Here is a 22,055-nt window from a genome sequence, read left to right as displayed (position 1 = left end):
TCTGAGTTCCGGATAAGTCTTTCGTCCCCCTTTGGACCTATGATTTATCTCTTACAAATATCTTTTGTGAATTTCGTCTTTTTTATGTTTACTTTATGTTTTATATAAATTATACATTAAAAAGTTATTAGTGCATACAATTCGTATATAAAATAAATATTTGTTCACCACTAATAAATTAGTTAAATTTAGGGTTTTTACATCTTCAAAATAAAAATAATTTTTTTTATAATTATTAAATTTAATTTTAGTTTAATTAATCTAAAAATCATACATAGACAAATAACTGTAATTAAAAAAAATTATCGTTACGTTGAAAGTGTCTAACTATTTTATTTGTATTATTTATATCAGTTATTTAACTATCTTAATTTATTTTTTTGTTATATTTTAATCAATCAAATATATTATTTATTTTATATTTTACTAACATTTATATAATAATATTATTTATAACAATCCTGTGTGATAGCACGGGTATTTACAAGTTTGACAACAAAACATAACACAAACATTGTTAAACAAACTTGTCTAAGATATCTGACAACAAATCATAACACAAACATTCTTAATAGTCATATATAATAAGACCAAAAATCATTCACAGTTATCATATATTTCTATTCAACAAAAGATCATGTCTATATCTAAAGTTTGTTGGGTTATATCCCTTATGAGTCTCCAATTTTCGTTGGTAAATTGTTATTCTACAAAGGGTCTTGTTCCAGCTTTGTATGTTTTTGGTGATTCAACTGTAGATGCTGGAAATAACAACAATTTGAATATTGTTGCTAAAGCTAATAATCTGGAAATAACAACAATTTGAATACTGTTGCTAAAGCTAATAATTTCCCCTTTGGCATAGATTTCAATAATTGCTCTACTGGAAGGTTTAACAATGGCAAAACCTTTGCAGAACTTATTGGTATCCATACTATTTATTATTATGATACTTCTTGAAATTTACTTTTAATCATTATGGTTTCGTGAATTGCAAGAAAAACATTTTCTAAGATGAATTTTTGCAGCAATTAAATTAGGTTTACCAATGCCACCTCCATACATCGGTGTTTCAACAACCGAGAGATATTAAATAACGCCGGGTATTAACTATGCGTCAGGCTCATGTGGAATCTTGAATTCAACAAGAAATGTAAGAAAGAAAAAATTTAATGTATATATGTTCTTATCTGTATATGGAGTAATAATAACAGCTATGTGTTTCTAGGATTTGAATCCTAGTGTTAACTTTTGACTTAACATATCTATTTTTTCCAGTTGAGCTAGTATTTGTGACACTTATGCCCGTTTTTATTCATTTATAAATTGTTGGTTACTTACCATATGTGGTTTTTTTTGTAAAAATAACCCACTTTTTCAAGGAAATTCCCAAAATACCCCTGGTTTCAAAAAAATTCTCAAACTACCCCACTTTTAGGAGGAGTTGCCAATTAAATTGGAGACTCCTCTTAAAACTTGAATGGAGGCGCCGATTGGTTTGTTGTTCTTGATTGGTGGAAGACAATAGATGATTTTGATGGATGAAGAAAATTGTTAAGAAATATTATGGATTGAAGAAAATATGATAATGTGACCAAATCAAATTTCATATAAAAAATAATTATGGCTTATAGATGATGATAAATGGAGGAATAATGGTAAAATTTAATTATAGAAGATATTTTGATAGAGAAATAAAGAAAAATCTCATCATTTATGTTAAAGATGATCATAATAAAGAAATAATAAAAAATCTCATGATTTTGCTAAGTTTTCATGCCAGGTTGGCAACATTTAAGGTTTTTTTCAAAAAAATGAACAGAAGGGACAAATAATGCTAACAAAACTAATTTTAAGGGACCAAAGTGTAACATTTTTTGGTTAAGGGCCTAAAGTGAAACATTAAATTAAGTTAAATGACTTGGTGATTAATTATGCATTTTCTATACCGTGTTTTTAAAATATTCGATATGAAGTATGAGATTTATCAAAAAAATTGATAGTGTTAACTTCATTATGTTTATACGTTATTAAAATTGTTAAGTGATATATAATATCATGACATGCACTATGGATAATGATCATAAAATTACTTGATGCACAAGTTATTAAAATTGTTTGTTGTAACCGTCATAATAGAATTTTAAAATTCTGTTATGAATGCTATTATACATCTAGTGCATATGAGCTATAATGTATTTCTATAACTAACTCATATAGAGTAAAGAACTTGTGATTTATCGTACAATCCCTACTTGTACTTGTCGCAACAAGTGTGCTTGTGAAGTTATGCGCAACGCAAGCAAACATCACATAACTATTCATGCGATCAGATTCTTGACTGAGTTGAATCTCAATTTTACTGTTGTAAAATCTTATATATTACTCAAGGGACCTCTTCCACCTATGAACAAAATATTTTTTTATGGTTTTACAACATGAGAGATAAGAAAACTTCAATGAATATGAAGAACCCATTTCCTTTGTCAATGATGCAGAAAAGTTCAAAGGAAAATCTTATTGCTCAAGTTATTTTCCAAAAGGCAACAATCAATACATGTTATGCCAAGCATGGACTCCCTCCTCATATGCAATCGAAATTTTCTAATCACACATCTATTAACAAAGATCAAAAGCACCATCAATTACTTATAAACAATATGAGCAACTCATGCATTTGCTTCAACAATCTAATATCAACCAACAATCACCAACGTCTTGAAATAAGGTTCATTCTTATCCATATATTGGTAAGCCAAGTTCAAACTTCTCTTATTCAATTTCTTGTCAAAACTTCACTTTAGGTTATTGGATTATTGATTCGGGAGCAAGTGATCATATGTGTAACTCACTCAAATGGTTTCAATCTTACCATGCAATCTCTCATATCCTTGTTAAAATTCCTAATGGAAAATTTGCAATAACATGCTGGAGCCAATCAGTTTCCTCTAATTTTTTGTTAACATATGTGTATATGTACCTTCATTTGCTTTAGACCTGATTTCTGTGTCAAAATTATGTCAATCACTTGATTGCACAGTCGAGTTTAATGGTCTCTCTTGTTTCATTCAAGAAAGGAGCACCAAGAAGATGATTGGTTCTGGTGACAAGGTGCAAGACTTGTATTAATTAGTCATCTCAAATAAGATAGTGTGTAGTTCTAGCACAAACCATGTTACTTTACCTGATAATGTCATTTGGCATTTTACCCTTGGCCATAAATCTGTAAATCGTATGAATACATTACACATTCAATTTCCTTTCATAAATGTTGATCAAAAGTCTGTTTATGATGTGTTCCATTTTGAAAAACAAAGAAAATTATAATTTTCAAACAGTTCTAGTAGAGTTTTACTTCCATTTGACCTCATACAGTTTGACATTTAGAGGCCAATTGTTATTCCATTCATTCATGAACACACATATTTCCTAATTGCCATAGATGATTGTAAGCAGATTCACATGGATAACCCTTGTGAAACATAAAGGTGAAACTAGACAACATGTTATCAATTTTATTAACCTCCTTTGACTCAACATAACCACAAAGTTAAAGTCATTCGAACTGGCAATGGGCCAGTATTCAAAATCACATCTTTATATAGTTCTCATGGAATTATTCATTAAATAAACTCGGTATAATCCCCACAACAAAATGGTCGTGTTGAAAGGAAACATCAACAATCTTTAAATGTTGCTTGAGCCATTCTTTTCCAATCAAATCTACCAGCACCATTTTGGTCATATGCAGTCCTGCATACTTTGTTCATTATAAACTGACTCCCTAGTCTTGTTCTTGACAACGAATCTCCCTATTTCATCATGACTCAACAAAGTTCCAATTTGCATGACCTAAAAGTGTTTTGATCTCTTGTCTTTGCTTCTACTTTGCAAGCACAAAGAAATAATCTTGCCCCTAGAGCAAGAAAGTGTGTCTTCCTTGGCTACAAGACTTGTATGAAAGGTACATACCTCTTTAATATAAACAACAAAGATATTTTTGTCTCAAGGAATCTAGAACACCATGAACACAAATTATATTATCAACTTTCTTCTTCCCTCACAACCTGAACTTACCACACAAAATTTGGCCATTTCACTACACGTGATCCTACCAACGTCGACCAAACACATCAGTCCATCATATTTTATCACAAACTTCTTACAGACTATCCAAATATGCTTGAACCTGGACTTGAAACCTCATCTACTAACTCTAACAAAACTATTGAAATTGAACTTGAACATGATAATACACCACCTACTGAATCTCCACACGTAGTTCCCAACAATTCAAAAAATCACATTATACCTACTAGATAAAAACATACTCTATCATATTTAAACGACTATGTGTACAATTATTCTTCAAGTCAGAAAGAATCATCATTTTCATGTATCCTCTATCCTATTGAATCATTCTATTCTTTTTCTCAATTGTCCTAATCTCTAAAAAGATTTTCTATGTCTATCACTAATTGTTCTAAACCCAAGTCATACTTAGAAGCATGTAAACATGATAATTGGTTAAAAGCCATGAAAGTTGAGTTAGATGCCTTAGCTGCTAAAAATACACTGAAGTTCGTTGATAAACCATCACATGTAAAGCCTATTGCTAGAAAAACAAGTTTATAAAGTGAAGCACAAATTTGATTTCTCTATTGAGAGGCACAAAGCTAGATTGGCAGTCAAAGGATACAATCAAATAGAAAGGTTGTTTGTTTTTGATATTTTCTCCCCTGTAGCAAAATTGACAACAATTAGAGCCCTAATAGCTCTTGTTTCTCTAATTAATTGGAACATTCACCAATGAGAAGTTTGCAATGCCTTATTGCATGGAGATTTGCGAGAAGATGTTTACATGAATGTTCCTGATGGTGTTTAAGCCAATCCAAACCAAGTGTGTAAGTTACAAAAGAGTTTGTATGGTTGAAGAAGGCCAACCGAAAACGATATGAGAAACTGACTCAACTTCTTATACAAGAAGGTCATCATCAATCTACCTATGATTAATCCTTGTTCACTCTCAAAGATTATGATAATTTCACTACCTTCTTAGTGTATGTTGATGATATCATCATAGAAGGCACTTCTCTTGTAGAACTCAAAAGAATAAAAAACATACTAGACAAAAGTTTCAAAATCAAGTACCTTCGTATTCTCAAATATTTTTCTAGGATTAGAAGTGGCTCATTCTAAGTCACGTATATGCATTTCTCAAAGAAAATATTGCTTAGATTTTCCTGAATCATTTTGGCTTCTTCCGTCAAAATAAAACAAAACTCCTCTTGATCCTTCCACGGAGCTTCACCAAGATGACAATCAACCATTTGATGATATTTCAGCTAATAGAAGGCTCATCGACAAGCTTTTGTATCTCAATACCATTAGACCTGGCATTGTCTTAGCCACTTAGCAATTGAGTCAATCCCTGAAATTCAACCACTGGTTTTATTTTCTTCCTAGGAAATTCAATAGTGCCATTGAGAGAAAAGAAGAAACCAACCATTTGAAGCTCATCATCTAAAGCAGAGTATTGAGCCCTATCAACTGCAACATGTGAGTTGCAACCACTCTTATATCTTTTGGATGATTTAGGAATTAAATGTGACAAACAGTTTGTGTTATATTACGATTAAGTGATATCAATATTTCTTCAAATTCGGTTTTCCACGAAAAAATAAAACATTTTGAAATAGATTTCCATTTTGTGAGAGAAAAGGTTCAAAAGAATGTGCTCAAACTGCTACCAATCTCTATTGAAGAATAAATAGTTGATTCTTTTACAAAACTTTTAGCTCCACCATTGTTTGAAATATTTGTATTCAAGCTTGTAATAATAGACATATATCATGGTCAAGCTTGTGGGAGGGTGTTAAATGATATCATGACATGAGTTTGAAGGCTTATATGCAAAAGATTGTGTATGACAAGCACTCAGGATGATGATCATGAAATGACTTGATGCACAAGTTATTAAGCTTGTTTGTTGTAACTGTCATAATAGAATTTTAAAATTCTATTATGAATGGTATTGTACATGCTAGTGTATAGGAGCTATGATGTAGTTCTCTAACTAACTCATGTAGAGTAGAGAACCAAAGTGTAACAAGCAAGTTGAATAATCAAGAGTTTTCTCATTCTTTCTTCTTTTCAAGGTTCTTCCATGGAGTTTTTCATGGAGTTTTTGTTTATTCAACAGAAATCTTCAGGTCCAATGGTCCAATATATGAAGTGTAATGAATGAATCAAATCTAAGTTTGATTATTAAAGAATAATTCATATAATGAGATTTTTATGTAGTTATAATTAACTTAGAAATAATTGTTATGATCAAATAAATGATTTATTATTCAAAAACACTTGAATGAGATGATAAGACTTTCTTCTATTTATAGATTGTTCTATAATATTTGATTTATTTATAGAAAAAAATGTCATGGTTGATTTTAAATATATAAAAAAATATTTATACTAATAGCATATAATAAATAATTTCAAATTAAATACAATCAAAGTTTGTTGTATTTAAATATGGAATTAGTGTTTTGAATTTAAGGCTACAAAGTGTCTCTTTTAAACTTATCATAATTTATATATATATATATATATATATATATATATATATATATATATATATATATATATATATATATATATATACCCCTCAGCTTGAGATGTGGATCTTCAGCAGATCTCCTTTATCCTCAACATGTTTGATTGATATTTTCAGCAGTGCTTTCTTTCCCGCGGAATTTGCAATGTTTTGTTGGATGCATGTAAGAAAAAAAATTATTTACAATTACATCATATAAGAAAAATTAATAAATTCTAATTTTAAATAATATATATCCATGAGTATGAGTAAATACCCACGACTATCTCAAAATCCACGAATACACGTCTTATTGATACTCACACAAATATGTGGCGAATACGAACATCATATTTATTAAACAAGGCGTGTAATAGTATTTGTGCTAATAAGAATACTTCGCGTCCCTATTTCTCATAAACACGAACAACATGTTTACATATTTGGAGCTTAATTAAAAAATAAGATTACGGTTTTATTAAAAACATATATATTGAATAATTGAGAAAATAGAAGATATATAATAATTATAAAATAATGTTATACTGATATTTTAATCAATATAGTGTGTTCTTTAAAACTAGGAAGATATTTTAAATTTGTTTAATTATAATTCCTTGTGTCGAAGGAGGTTGCTCGATAGAAGCAAGGAAGTATCGAATCACCTAGTGTATTGAGTTGTGTTAGTGTGTCGAAGTGTCGAAACATGTTGCTTCACACAGGATTTCGTCTTAGACCTATTTTAGTAGTGTTAGCTATTTTGGGCTTTTATAGTTTTGGGCTTTGTCTTGAGGTCCAAGTTAACCTAAATCTTTAAATAAAGGGAGTAACCCTTACTCTTGTAATGAAGTGAATAGAGTATTCATAACATCGTAATTCACAATATTTTACAATTGCAAAGTGAATAAGAAGTTTTCCACAGTTTGTGGGCAGAGAGAAACTCTGCAGAATTTAATTTTTCTTCTCCTTCATCTTTTCATTGTTATTGTGTGGGAGATAACAATCTTATTCATCAAGATTGATTGAAATTCTCCATAGGTTTGGGTGGATTTCCAACATCTGGTATTAAGAGTTCCGATTTAAACGATTTGTGGGAAGAAAATTAATATGGCAACGAATCATCCAAACGGGCATTTTCCAGCATATCTTATGACTCTCAAGAACAACAATTATAAGAATTGGTGCAAGCATATAAAGGTTGTGTTTTGTTATCAAGATATTTGGGATCTTGTGAAGGAAGGAGTAGCAACGCTTGCAGAAGACACGACAGATCAAGAAAAGGCTGCACATAAAGAATTAAGGAAGAAAGATTATAAATCTCTCTTTATAATCAATCAATGTGTTGATGCAGATAAATTTGAAAAGGTTAGTGATGCAGAGTCAGCGAAAGAAGCATGAGAAATTCTGGAGAAATCGTTTTGAGGCACAGAGAAGGTGAAAGAGGTGAGGTTACTTACTCACAAAAGGACGTATGTATTGCTTCAGATGAAAGACAATGAAAGCATAATTGATTTCTTCACCAAGGTTAGGAAACTGGTGAATCAAATCAAGGTATGTGGAGAAGTGTTGACATCAAGATCTGTTGTTGGAAATATCTTAATGTCGTTGGCTTCAAAGTTCGATCACATGGAAGTAGCCATAGAAGAGTCGAAATATTTGTCAAAATTAACAAAGGAAGAGATTCAAGGGATGCTTGAATCTCATGAACAAAGAATGGATAAAAGGGATGAAGGAAAGTCGAAGAGTGATATGGCTTTGCAGGCGCAATCAGCAAAAGAAAGGAAAGGCAAAGGAGGCAGGAATGGAAACAAAGGCAGAGGAGGTTACAACAATTCGACTGGTCGAAATTAGCAAGAAAGAAACTCATTGAATCAGAGAAAACCCTGGAACCAAGGCAACCAAAAAGGTGGTGTTGCATGTAGAGGAAGAGGTGGTGGTCAAAATTCAGACAAAAGTCACATTCAGTGTTACAATTGTCAGAAGTATGGTCACTATTCTAGTGATTATCCAGAAATGCAGAAGAATCAAGAAACTTATGCAAAGTTGGAGAAACATGAAGAAGAAGAGATGTCATTGATCGTTACAACAAGAGATGAAGAGAGATTCAAGGACCAGTGGTACATGGACTCAGGATGCTCATCACACATGTCTGGAAGGAAATATTAGTTTGTCAACATAAAGCCCTCAATGAAGAACATGGTGAAATTTGCAAATGACAACACTCCAGTAGCTGAAGGTCTTGGTGATGTTATGATTATGAGGAGAGATGGAAAGAGGTCAGTAATTTCAAATGTGTTGTACATACCAGGCATGAAGAGCATTTTTCTCAGCATAGGGTAGTTAGTCAAAAAGAACTACAGAGTGTCGATCAATGAAAAGATGATGAGAGTTCTCGACTCAAATGGAAAGTTGATCTTGAAGGCTCTAATGTCTCAGAATAAAACCTTCAAGATTGAGCTTAATGTGATGGAGCATAAGTGTCTTGTAATAGCAGCCAGCAGAGATGAATGGATATGGCATTATACACTTGGTACTCTCAATTTCAAAGACATCAGAGATTTGTAGAGAAGAAATATGGTTTTAGGATTACCAGAAATCGACATTCCAAATGAAGTGTGTTAAGAATCTGTGCAGGCGAAGCAACATAAGAAAAGCTTTAGTAAGGATGCAGGAAGCATGTTGAAGGCAATCCTTGAAGTCATATACTGTGATGTATGTGGTCTTCTCCAGGTGGATTTGATTGGAGGAAACAAATATATTGTTACATTCATAGATGATTTCAGTCAAAAACTGTGGTCTTACCTGATCAAGAAGAAAAGTGAAGTGATCGAGGTATTTACCAAGTTTAAATCTATGGTCGAAAGACAAAGCGGTTGAAAGATCAAGATTTTGAGGACTGATGGTGGTGGAGAATATGTGTTGAAAGACTTCAATGCATTATGTGTGAAAGAAGGGATTGTGCATGAGGTGGTGCCACCTTACACGCCACAACAGAATGGAGTCGCAGAAAGGGAGAATGTAACCATAATGAATATGGTTAGAAGTATATTGAAAGGCAAGCATCTACCCTATGGGGAGAAGTTGTATCGACTGCGACATATTTCCTGAATAGATGTCCGACGAAGAAGCTAGAAGGAATCACGCTAGAAGAATGTTGGTCTGGTGTCAAGCCTAGCTTGAGTCATCTGAGGGTGTTTGGATCTATAGCACATAGACATGTGTCAGATCAGTTAAGAAGAAAACTTGATGACAAGTCGAGTTAGATGGTCCTGATAGGATATCATTCGACTAGAGGATACAAGTTGTTCGACCCAGTGAATAAGCAAGTGGTGCTCAGCAGGGACGTGATCATAGATGAGCTTAAGGAGTGGGATTGGACTGAGAATGTCAAGAAAGATTTAGTGAGAATATTTTGTGATGAACCAGCTAGTGAAGTCGAAAGAGAAGTTCGACAGGAAGAAGTCATAGGTGAAGCAGGCCCAAGCAGACCTCAAAGAACAAGACACATGCCTACAAGGTTACAAGAATGTGTGATTACATCAGATGATGTGGTAAATGAAGAAGGTGAGTTGGTATATTATGCTTTCTACGCAGATGTCAAACCAGTCAATGTAGCTGAGGCATTAAAAGATTTGAAGTGGATGAAAGCAATGGATGAATAATTGAAGTCAATCGAAGTCAACAACACTTGGTCACTTGTCGAATTGCCCCAAGACAAGAAGACAATCGATGTGAAGTGGGTATAGAAGGTGAAATTGAATCCCAAAGGATAAGTGACTCGACACAAGGTGAGACTCGTGGCGAAAGGATTTCTTCAGAAAGAAGGAATCGACTTCGACGAAGTTTTTACACCTGTTTCTAGGATCGAAACAATCAGGTTGGTTGTTGGTATAACAAACATGAACAACTGGAAGATGTGCCAGATGGAGTTTATGTTACACAACCAGTTGGGTTTATGAAACAAGGTGAAGAAAGAAACGTGTATAGCCTGCATAAAGCTCTGCACGGACTTAAACAAGCTCCAAGAGATTGGAACAAGAAGATATATGGCTTTCTAAGGGAGAAGGAATTTTTGAAGTGCAAATATGAACATGAAGTTAATGTAATAAGAAGCAAAAGTGAATTTCTTATACTATGTCTCTATGTCGATGACCTGTTGATAATAGGTAGTTGCAAGAAGGAGATCGACGACTTCAAAGGTGATCTCAACAAGGAATTCTAAATCTCAGATCTAGGTGACATTTAATATTTCCTTGTCATTAAATTACACAAGAGTGGTAGAAGTTTGATGATGCATCAAAGAAGTTATGCAGGCAAAATACTCAAGAGATTTGAGATGCAAGATTGCAACCTAACTTCGACTCCAGCTGAGCCCAAATTACAACTGTCGAAAGATTCAGATTCAGATGTTGTCGACCCAACCCAATATAGAAGACTTATTGGGTAATTTCGATATCTTTGTCATACAAGACCTGATTTAGTATACAATGTAGGTATGGTGAGTAGGTTCATGCAGAAGCCAAAGGTATCACATCTAGCAGCGGTGAAGAGGATACTAAGGTATCTGAAAGGAACTCTCGACTATGGCATTTTGTTTCCTGCAGCTGATGAAGTAAAAGAATGCAAATTAGTGTGATACACCGACTCAAGTTGGTGTAGTGATGCTGAGGATTGAAAATCCACAACTGCCTATGTCTTTATGCTAGGTGGTGCACCAGTTGCTTGGAGTTCGAGAAAAGAGCCATTAGTGGAATTATCATCGTGCGAATCATAATACATAGTTGTTTCCATTTGTGCATGTCAAGCAACATGGATGGTGAATCTGGTCAAAGAGATAACAATGAAGAGTCATGGAGCAATTACCATGAAGATCGACAGCATGCCAGGTATCAATCCGGTGAAGAATCTGATAGCACATGGTCGAAGAAAGCACATCGAGATGAGGTTCCATTATCTTCGAGAGCAGGTAGAATATGAGAAGATGAATGTGGAGCACTGCATAACTGAGAATCAGATTGCAGACATCATGACAAAGGAAGTGCAAGTCGAAGTATTCAGAAGACTAAGAGCTATGATGAATGTAGATAGCTTAGACACAATAAATTAGGTAGTATATTGAATTGTAATTCCTTGTGTCGAAGTAGGTTTCTTGACAAAAGCAAGAAAGTGTCGAACCACCTAGTGTGCTGAGTTTTGTTAGTGTGTCGAAGCATGTTACTTCACACGAGATTTTGAATTAGGCGTATTTTAGTAATGTTAGCTATTTGGGGCTTTTATAATTTTGGGATTTTCCTTGAGGTCCAAGTTAACATAAATCAGTAGATAGAGGGAGTAACCCTTATTCTTGTAATAAAGTGAATAAAGTATTCATAACATTGTAATTCACAGTATTTTACAGTTGCAAAGTGAATAAGAAGTTTTCCACAGTTTGTGGGTAAAGAGAAACTTTGCAGAATTTAATTTTTCTTCCCCTTCATCGTTCTTTACTTTCTTTCTTGCTCCATTGTTCTTCTCTTTTCATTGTTATTGTGTGGGTGATGACAATCTTGTTCATCATGATTGATTGAAATTCTCCATAGATTTTGGTGGATTTCCAACAAAGTATAGTTGTATAATATGATTAAGTGATGTTTCTTTTATTAGACAAAAGTTTAAATATATTTTACGTTAACAACTAAATTTAATATTAATTTAACAACTAAATTATAAAAATACTTCATTCATCTCATAAACATCTCATAAAGAGTGTCCATATTTTTCTCTCGAAATAACTGTTTATTTATGCAATATTTATTATTACAACTTTATTACTATATTTTTATTTATTAACTTATATTTTATTTAATTATTTAACTAATTAAAAAATAAGAATATTTTAGTAAAAAATAAAAATTAATCAAATAATTAATTAGACATAAGATATGGTTAATAATAAGAATTATACTTATAATCATACTTGATTGCGGAAGTAAAATAAACACATACCAGCATGCAAATAAATAGAATCTTTGACACGTTGATTTATCCATAATTATATGAATATGTGTATCCAAGGCAAAAATTGATATGAATGATTGAAATATAAATTTAAAGCTATTTGATACTTTAATTGTAACACTTCAAATTCAATTAAATTGCTTAATTAATTATTTTTGCTTTTATTTAATTGTTTAAGTGATTTAAAATACTTATAAAGTATTTATTTCAGTAATAGTATGTGATATGTGATTATTTGGAAAACTGTGTGATTTTGTGGGAACGATAGAGACTAGTAGAAATTAGTTGATATTTTTGTTAATTTTATTTGATTAAAATAATAGAATAATAATAAAATAAGAGAAATAGTGATATTAGAGAAGAAAGTATAATTATTAAAAAAATAAAGGAAAGAAAGAAAAGTAGAGGTGAGTTGAGGGGTAAAAATATGAAAAGAGTTAATTATATTTTAGGTTAAAATAAATAGAATATGTGAGAGAAACCAAACTTGTGAGTACGTAGAAGTTGTGCAAATTGGAAAAGAGACAAGTGTGAAAGAAGGAGAACAAATGCTTGAAGGAGAAGAAGAACACATCAAAATTGATTAGTTGCTAGAAATTCAGGTAAATAGGAGGGGGGATTACTCTAATAATATAAGTGTTATTGCATGAAGGATAGAGAGTGATCATCACCCTCCTCTAGATTTTTCTCCATTTATGTATTTTGTAATACCCCAATTTATGTAATTTTCAAAGATACTATTTTCATAAATAAGTCAATTAAAGTTTTCCCTTCTTTATTTTTTAATATATATAAGATGTAACAAATTTTGTATTTAAGTTCATTTTAAGTGCACAATATTTATTTATAAAAGAAATTATATAAATAAGATAGAACATAATAACATATCATATATAGACAATGAAGTGTCACCAAACATAAAATAATGATAATTAGAATACAACCCATTACCGACAAAATAAATAAAAGTCCTCAGCAGACACTCGCACAGGAGAGTTGTCCCAAGAAGAAATTTCCAACCATGCATAGTAAAAAGTTCCATGGCGCCTGTAATATTATACAAAAAAAAACTCCTACCATCCACATACTATACTCCCTAAATATGTTGATCAACGTGTAATGATAACCATAATATCCACTCACCTTAGTTCCACATAACCCATTACAATCGCTAGTTAAAGTGTGATCACAACCATCCTCGTTCTCACCACTCTCAAAATCACATCATTGTCCTCTCTCTCCCCAACAACAACACACGTGTCAGGGAAATTTAAAGGAGTTTGTTCACGACACAGTTATCACGAGTGAACGCTGATAGTAATCCTAAGGACGTCTCTAAGTCTAGGGGGGCTCGGGCATACAAGGAAGAACGACTCTCCTCCCACGACTAGGGCATGTGACGGTCCAGGTGGGGCTAAAATGGATATCAACAATCCAACATTTTGTTTTTCTTACGAACCTGATTCCCCCATTCGGAATCCTGAACTCCCTCTTCTGAGTTCTGGATAAGTCTTTCGTCTCCCTTTGGACCTATGATTTATCTCTTACAAATCTCTTTTGTGAATTTCGTCTTTTCTATGTTTACGTTAGTTTTTATATAAGTTAGACATTAAAAAGTTATTAGTACATACAATTCGTATATAAAATAAATATTTGTTCACCAAAAATAAATTAGTTAAATTTAGGATTTTTACATCTTCAGAATAAAAATAATTTTTTTATAATTATTAAAATTTAATTTGAGTTTAATTAATCTAAAAATCATACATAGACAAATAATTGTAATTTAAAAAAATTTACTTGAGTAGGGAAAATATTTTGGTTAGAATATCATGTATGCAAGACTTTTAGTAGAAAATTTGGGTTGCCTCTCTAGGAAATACGACTATGTTGGACTTACATTAAAAGATTCTTGTCGTCTCTCTAGGCAAGACATGTTGAATTTCTACAAGAAGATCCTTTTCGCATCTCCAAGCAATACAATTAGACTGGACTTTCATAGGAAGTTCCTTCTCGCCTTTCCAGATAATAAAACTCTACTAGAATTTCATAGAGGGATATTTATCATCTTTCTAAGAAATACAACTATGTTGGACTTCCATAGAAAGATCATTTCTGCCTTTCCAAAAAATATGAATACGTCAGACTTCCATAGTTAGATCCTTACATCCCTTAAGGACAATATGATTATGTCATCCACCAGAAACAATCTCATCTAAAGTCTAGCCCAAGGGGTGCGAATAAGTCTAGCTCATGATACTTTAAGTAATGTCTTGTTTGAGGGTGATTAAAGCCCGCCCAAGGGGCTCAACACCTCGTCTAAGGGACTTGGACTATCATCAGTCAAGGCTCAACATACAATCTCGTCTGAAGGACAGAGAGCCCCATCAATTCAGCTTATCTAAATAAATTGCCACCAAATTTATTCTTATACCTTTTTCCTTTAATTCAATAATATCAATTTGTTATACAATATTGATTTAGTATTAATAGATTAACTTACCTATATCTTTGACACATTAATTCTTATACAAATTGTTTACTTTTTTTAATATTTCTTTATTTTAATTTTCATATTTGAAATAAAATAAATAAATTATATTTTATTACTAATAAATATTATAATTAAAAGATTAGTTGACATAAATATCTTTTTATATTATTAACATAAAATAAAAATGGAAGTAATTATGATAAATTATTTATAATTTTGAAAATTTATTTTTTATAAATTTACCTCTAAATATATTATTGGAGCACACAAAAGTGCATTGGGTATTGGTTATTAATAATTAGTTAAAACTGATATTTTTATAATATTTTCAACAACAAAAATGAAAATAATTATATTACATTAATTATAATTTTAGTGTTATTTTTTAAAGTTATTTAAGAAGTTAATGAAACTCACAATTCACAAAATAAATGCTATGTCACTAATTAATTTATAAAATTTAATATTTTTGAAATATTTTTTGTATTTAAATTAGAATAATCATAATATAAAAAATTGTTTTTTAAAGAATACTGACTATAATATGTTTTTCATATAGTATACAATTAAGAAAATGTTTTATCACTAAAAAATTAATTAAAATTAATATTCTTTGTAATATTGTCGGAAAAAATGAAAACAAATTATAATTTATAACCTAATTTTTTTCATACGTTTGTTTTATCATGTTATTTTTTAGAAAATGAGACTCTTAAAAAATTATTAGAATATACAATTTTTACATTAGACAAATATTTGTCACTAACTAATTAGTTAAATTTAGTAAATTTTTAAATATTATTCATATAAAAATGATAATGTATATAAATCTAGACTTAAATCAACAAAAAAAGTCAATATTAACCAATCCCAAATTCGAACCCGAACCTCGTAGTCGTGTAAGATATTTTAGTGGTTATTTTCACTTTGTCTACAAGTGTAAAAATATAAAATAAAAATAATACTTATATTAAAATAATTACTTAATTATGATACAAGTCATACATGACAACTATTCATCATTAAATAATCAATTTTTTTTAATATTATCAACATAAAAATGAGATATATAATATGACACTAACTATTATTTTAACATACTTTCTTTAATCTATTTTTTTTAAAATAAGTAAACTAAGAAGATATTATCACAAATTAATTAATTAAATTTAACATTTTTTTTAAAATGATATTTGCTGTAATATACAAATTATAATTGTTTTTCTTAAAATCATACATGCGACATTGATGCAATTAATAAAGTTAAAAACACATTTATATGATCCCAATAACTCATGCTATGTACCACACATAGTTCAATAAATGTATGACTCAATAACTAGCCATTAAAACCAAGTGGTTGTTGAAATTAACACACCATTATGATGACAAACCTTGAGGGAAGGTAAAAGATGATCTACCTTCAACTCAAGGAAGATTCTAGAATCACGGGAATAATCATAGATATGCCATACGAAAGCACCATCAGATAACAAAATAAATTATAGTCTGAACACTTATCTATTTAGACAATAATCTTACATCGGAATATTCTAGGCCTCCTAAAACCTAATAAACTTCTATAGATAGGAGCAGTAAAATATCAAGATGCATATATCTTATACATAGAATATTTATCCTATTTTATAGAAATTTATTTGGACGTCGAAGTGTTTACATGTATCATCCTTATCAAGGCGACAAACCACGATTAATGCCACTTCCTAGACTTGCATGCATCTCACCAACTTCACAGCTATTTGATCTATTCCTTACGAACAAGGTCAATATATTTTAAAAAATAATGTACATTGATAGTTCTCATATAAATAATTTATCACAAATCAATTAGTTAGATTTAATAATTATTTGATTTTTTTTAAGAAAAAATATAATAGTTATAATATATGAATTCTAATTTTTTATAAAAATCATTCACGATTCATGCATGAGTGTATTTATAAATTTAAAAATGAATTAATATATTTTACAAAATAATTAACAATGGTTAATATTAAGAAAAATAAGAGACATGTATTTAGTGGTAATAATTATATGAAAAGTTCTAGATAAATATTATTTGTCGAGACATTGAAAATATATTGAACAAATAGGTCACTGATAAGTCTAAAAGAACATGAAACAAATAATTTCAAGTGATACATAAAAAAATGTGATATGAATATTTGTTCATTTTAACAAAAAATACGGAACAATAAATTTTTCATCGATAAATATATTAAAAAACGGAAAAAAATCTTTGAGATTGATAATATAAAAAATAGACATATTTATCAATAATACATCTAAATAATCAGTAATACATAAAAAAACACAAAACTAATATTTGAATAAAAAATGATTTCCCTATCATATTTATTCTCGACAACATGATATTGCTAAATTATGATAATTATAATTATTTAATTTAGAAACGTTGAAAGTGTCTAACTATTTTATAAAAATAAATCTTATATTATTTATGTCGATTATTTAACTATCTTAATTTATCTTTTTGGTAGATTTTAATCAACCAAATATATTATTTATTTTATATTTAACTAACATTTATATAATATTATTATTTATAACATAACACAAAGTATTGTAAAACAAATTGTTATGCTACAAAGGGTCTTGTTCCAGTTTTGTATGTTTTTGATGATTCAAGTGTAGATGCCGGAGATAACAACAATTTGAATATTGTTGCTAAAGCTAATAATTTTTCTTATGGCATAGATTTTAATAATTGCTCTACCGGAAGGGTTAGCAATGGCAAAACCTTTGTAGATCTTATTGATATCTCATACACTTATTTTTATGAGACTTCTTGAATTTACTTTTAATCATTATGGTTTCTTGAATTGCAAGAAAAATATTTTTTAAGATGAATTTTTGCAGCAATTAAATTAGGTTTACCGATGCCACCTCCATACATCAGTGTTTCAGCAACCAAGAGATATCAAATAACATCGGATATTAACTATATGCGTTAGGCTCATGTGAAATCTTGAATTCAACAAGAAATGTAAGGAAAAAAAACTTAATGTATATATTTTCTTATCCATAGATGGAGTGATAATAACTTCTATGTGTTTTTAGGATTTGAATCATTTATTTTTGTCAGTTAAGCTAGTATTTGCGACATTTATGTCCATTTTTATTCATTTAAAAATTGTTGGTTACTCACCATATGTATATTTATTTTTGTGTGGGTGTTTAAGGGAGAATGCTTGTCATTTGAGAAACAAGTTGAATATTTCACTGCAACAATGAAGAAATAATCTTCCAAGAAACTTGCAAAGCAAAATAAAATTGAGAAACTACTTATCAAAATCTATATTTCTTTTATCAACTTGTTCCAACGATTACATTCTCAATAAATTTAAACAAGAAATGAGAAAATATAAAATGGTTTGCATATTACCTTATCGACCAACTTGTTTAAATATAAAAGTAAGGTTTTAATATGTTTGATGACTTAACATTAACAAAAAAAAATATCAATTTCGAATCAATTTTGTTGCAATCATTATTTTGATGCATTCACACATTTGTAAATCCTAAATTTTGAATTAAGATTAAACAAAAAAAATTCTAAATTAAATAAGTTTTATTTAATATAAATTAAAAATAATTATATATTTATACTATTTGATCTTGATCTAATGACTGAAAAATGTTGAATGCGTGAATGCACCAAACTTTGACAGAAACGGATCTAATTTTTTATCTTTTGTAGTGTTAAGTTGTAATAAAATAAAAGACGAAAACTTTATGAAAATTGAAAATGAGATTCAAAAAACTTATATTTTATATATATATATATATATATATATATATATATATATATATATATATATATATATATATATATATATATATATATATATATATATATATATATATATATATATATATATATATAATCGACTTTTCACTAACTTTTTTTCTACAGTAAATTAATGATCTAGGTGAAAGAAAATTGTGATAAGTACCATTGGTCCAATTGGTTGTATCCCGGGTTTCATAAAAAAAAATCACACACTCAAGATTGCAATGAAGTTATTAATCAAGTAGTTAAGCTCTTCAAAAAGAAGCTCCCAAGAAAGTTTCAACAGTTAAAATTGAAAGCCAAACTCTCAGGATCACTATTCATTATTTGGACAGTTTTAAATTGTTCGAGAAAATACAAAACTCCCCTGAAAAATTTGGTGAATTGATAAATAATTAATTTTACTAGTGAAAATACTGTCACATATTTTTTAATATTTAGTAACACTTACATTTTTTATTTTTAAAGTATAGGGTTGACAAATATTTGGGATTCATGTGTTGGAGAAGGAGGAAAACCTTATGAAAATCGAAAGGAATATTATTTTTATGATTTTTCCCATAGCACTGAAGCTACAAATGAAATATTTGCTATATGTGTTTTGGTGAACGATGTAGATGTTTTCCTATGAATATTGAGAAATTAATTATTGTGCGTTAATGTATCTATTTTGTAATAAAGTGTAACAACTGTGTAGATTTTTGGGCAATATGAAAACTCTTTAAGGATTGTTCATTTTCTCTAATTTAGTATATGAAATTTTCTCCTGACATCTCCAAGGTATATATGACACACCCTGTAGTAGGGTTTTTACTCTAATAACTTTGTGATTTTATTTACATTTTTATAAATATTATGTTTTCTGAATTTTTTTGAAATTTATAAGTTTCATTGGTTTTTTTTTGGGAATTTAATGAGTTTTGGGAGTTTTTTTGGAAGTCTATTTATTTTTACCGAGATTTTCATAAATACTTATCAGAGTTTTTATAAAATCTATGATTTTATAGCATATTAAAAAAATGTAAAATCATTTTTTTATAGGCTTAATTCATATTTTGATCCTTTAATTAGAAAATGTTACAATGTAGTCCTTTAAAACAATATTAAATTTTATAAAAAAAAACGTTAACTTGTCTACGTGGCACATTGTCTTTTTAAAATCTAATATGATTTTTGTTTGACATTTTAAAATTTGATCAATTCACTTATTTTCATTTTAATATATTTTAATTTTCTTAATATATTTTATATTTTATGCATTTATTTTAATTTATATTCTTATTTGGAACAACCCCTAATGGCTTTCTAATGAAATGTGTAGTCGTCACATTTTTTCTCTTTCTCCTTCTTTCTTCTTTTTCTCCTTCTTTATTCTTCTCTCCCCAAAATAGTACAACATATCTATACTTATTTTTGATTTTTTTTTTTAGAAAAACAGAACAACAACGGTTGGAATGTGAAATGATGTGAGTATTGTACTTGGAACGACGAAGAAGACTAAGATGCAACTGAGAGGTGTTGAGGGTAGCCGGAAAACGCACGGTGGGGGTGGATCTCTAATTCTGGCGCTCGTACGGTTTCGCGTGGCAGAAAAAGGCGTTGAAAGTGATTATCGAAACTGGAAAAAAATTCTTCTACTCTTCTTTTTCTAATTTGTTTATTTTTAGATTTGTGATGTTGTCATTTCTTGAGTTGTGATTTGGTGTGGTGGTAGTGAAACTTAGAGGTTGTATGGTGTTTGTCCGATAATGGTGTCGCTTTTTGTTTTCTAATGTTGCTTTTGTTATCTGTTGCTGAGTTATTATTGTGTTTGGTGTTGTTGTGTATGGATTTCGAAGTGAAAAGTTGTTGGATTGAGGAAAAAGGGAAGACTCATTTCTGCGAAGGTGACTTGTGGGATTTGAGGGTGGTGGTGGTCTAAGTTTGGAAGAGAGATTTTGCTAGTTTTTGTTTTTTTGCTTCTTTCAAAACGCGTGAAAGAAAGATGAATCAGAGTTTATGAAGAACAAAGATAAATTCTTGATTTATTATTGATTTATTGTGATTCTTGATTGGTAGAAGACAATACATGATTTTCATGGATGAAAAAAATTGTTAAGAAATATTCTGGATTAAAAAAAATGATAATGTGACCAAATCAAATTTCATATAAAAATAATAATTATGGCTTATAGATGATGATAAATTGAGGAATAATGATAAAATTTAATTATATAAGATATATCGATAGAGAAATAATAAAAAATCTTATCATTTAGGTTAAAGATGATCATAATAAAGAAATAATAAAAAATCTCATAATTTTGCTAAGTTGTCATGCCAGGTTGGCAACATTTAAGGTTTTTTCCAAAAATTAACATAAGGGACCAATAATGCCAACGAAACTAATTTTAAGGGACCAAAGTGTAACATTTTTTGGTTAAGGATTGAAAGCGAAATATTAAATTAAATTAAAGGACTTGGTGACTAATTATACCTTTTTTATATCGTATTTTTCAAATATTCAATATAAAATATCATATTTATCAAAAATAAATGATAGTGTTAACTTCATTATGTTGTTACCTATTGGATTTAAACTACCTAATTTTTCTAAATTGCAAAAAATTATAAAATATTCTAGATTTATAAAAAAATCTGATAGTATTAATTTTGTTTTTTATAGCTCTACCCGATATGAACTATTAAAACTTTGAAATGTATTTTCGAATTTTTTAATTTTATTGAACAAATGTTATCTTGAGATAGAGAATATAACGAAAAGGATATTTTTAATAAATAAAAATAATAATAGTGTCAATGCTCAAACGTGATCGGAGATGGCTTGCCAAAATCACTTACTATATGAAGTTCAGCCTTAGTTATTGAAATTGTAAAATGATATATGATATCATGACATGAGATTGAAGGGTTATATGCAAAAGATCAAGTATGACATGCACTACGGATAATGATCATAAAATGACTCGATGCATAAGTTATTAAGCTTGTTTGTTGTAATTGTCATAATAGAATTTTAAAATTCTGTTATGAATGTTATTATATATCTAGTGCAGAGGAGCTACGATGTAGTTCTCTAACTAACTCATATAGAGTAAAGAACCAAAGTGTAACAAACAAGTTGAATAATCAAG

At 29.7% G+C, this 22,055-nt stretch overlaps 1 pseudogene; it reads left to right on the top strand.

The window, feature by feature from the left end:
* The first annotated feature begins 637 nt into the window (after positions 1-637).
* LOC127081591 (GDSL esterase/lipase At2g03980-like) lies at positions 638-20,381 on the top strand (annotated as a pseudogene).
* The last annotated feature ends 1,674 nt before the right edge of the window (positions 20,382-22,055 follow it).

This window comes from Lathyrus oleraceus, chromosome 5 (genome assembly GCF_024323335.1).
Source record: "Lathyrus oleraceus cultivar Zhongwan6 chromosome 5, CAAS_Psat_ZW6_1.0, whole genome shotgun sequence".
Classification (NCBI taxonomy): Eukaryota; Viridiplantae; Streptophyta; class Magnoliopsida; order Fabales; family Fabaceae; genus Lathyrus; species Lathyrus oleraceus.
This window is presented reverse-complemented; position numbering and strand designations above follow the sequence as displayed.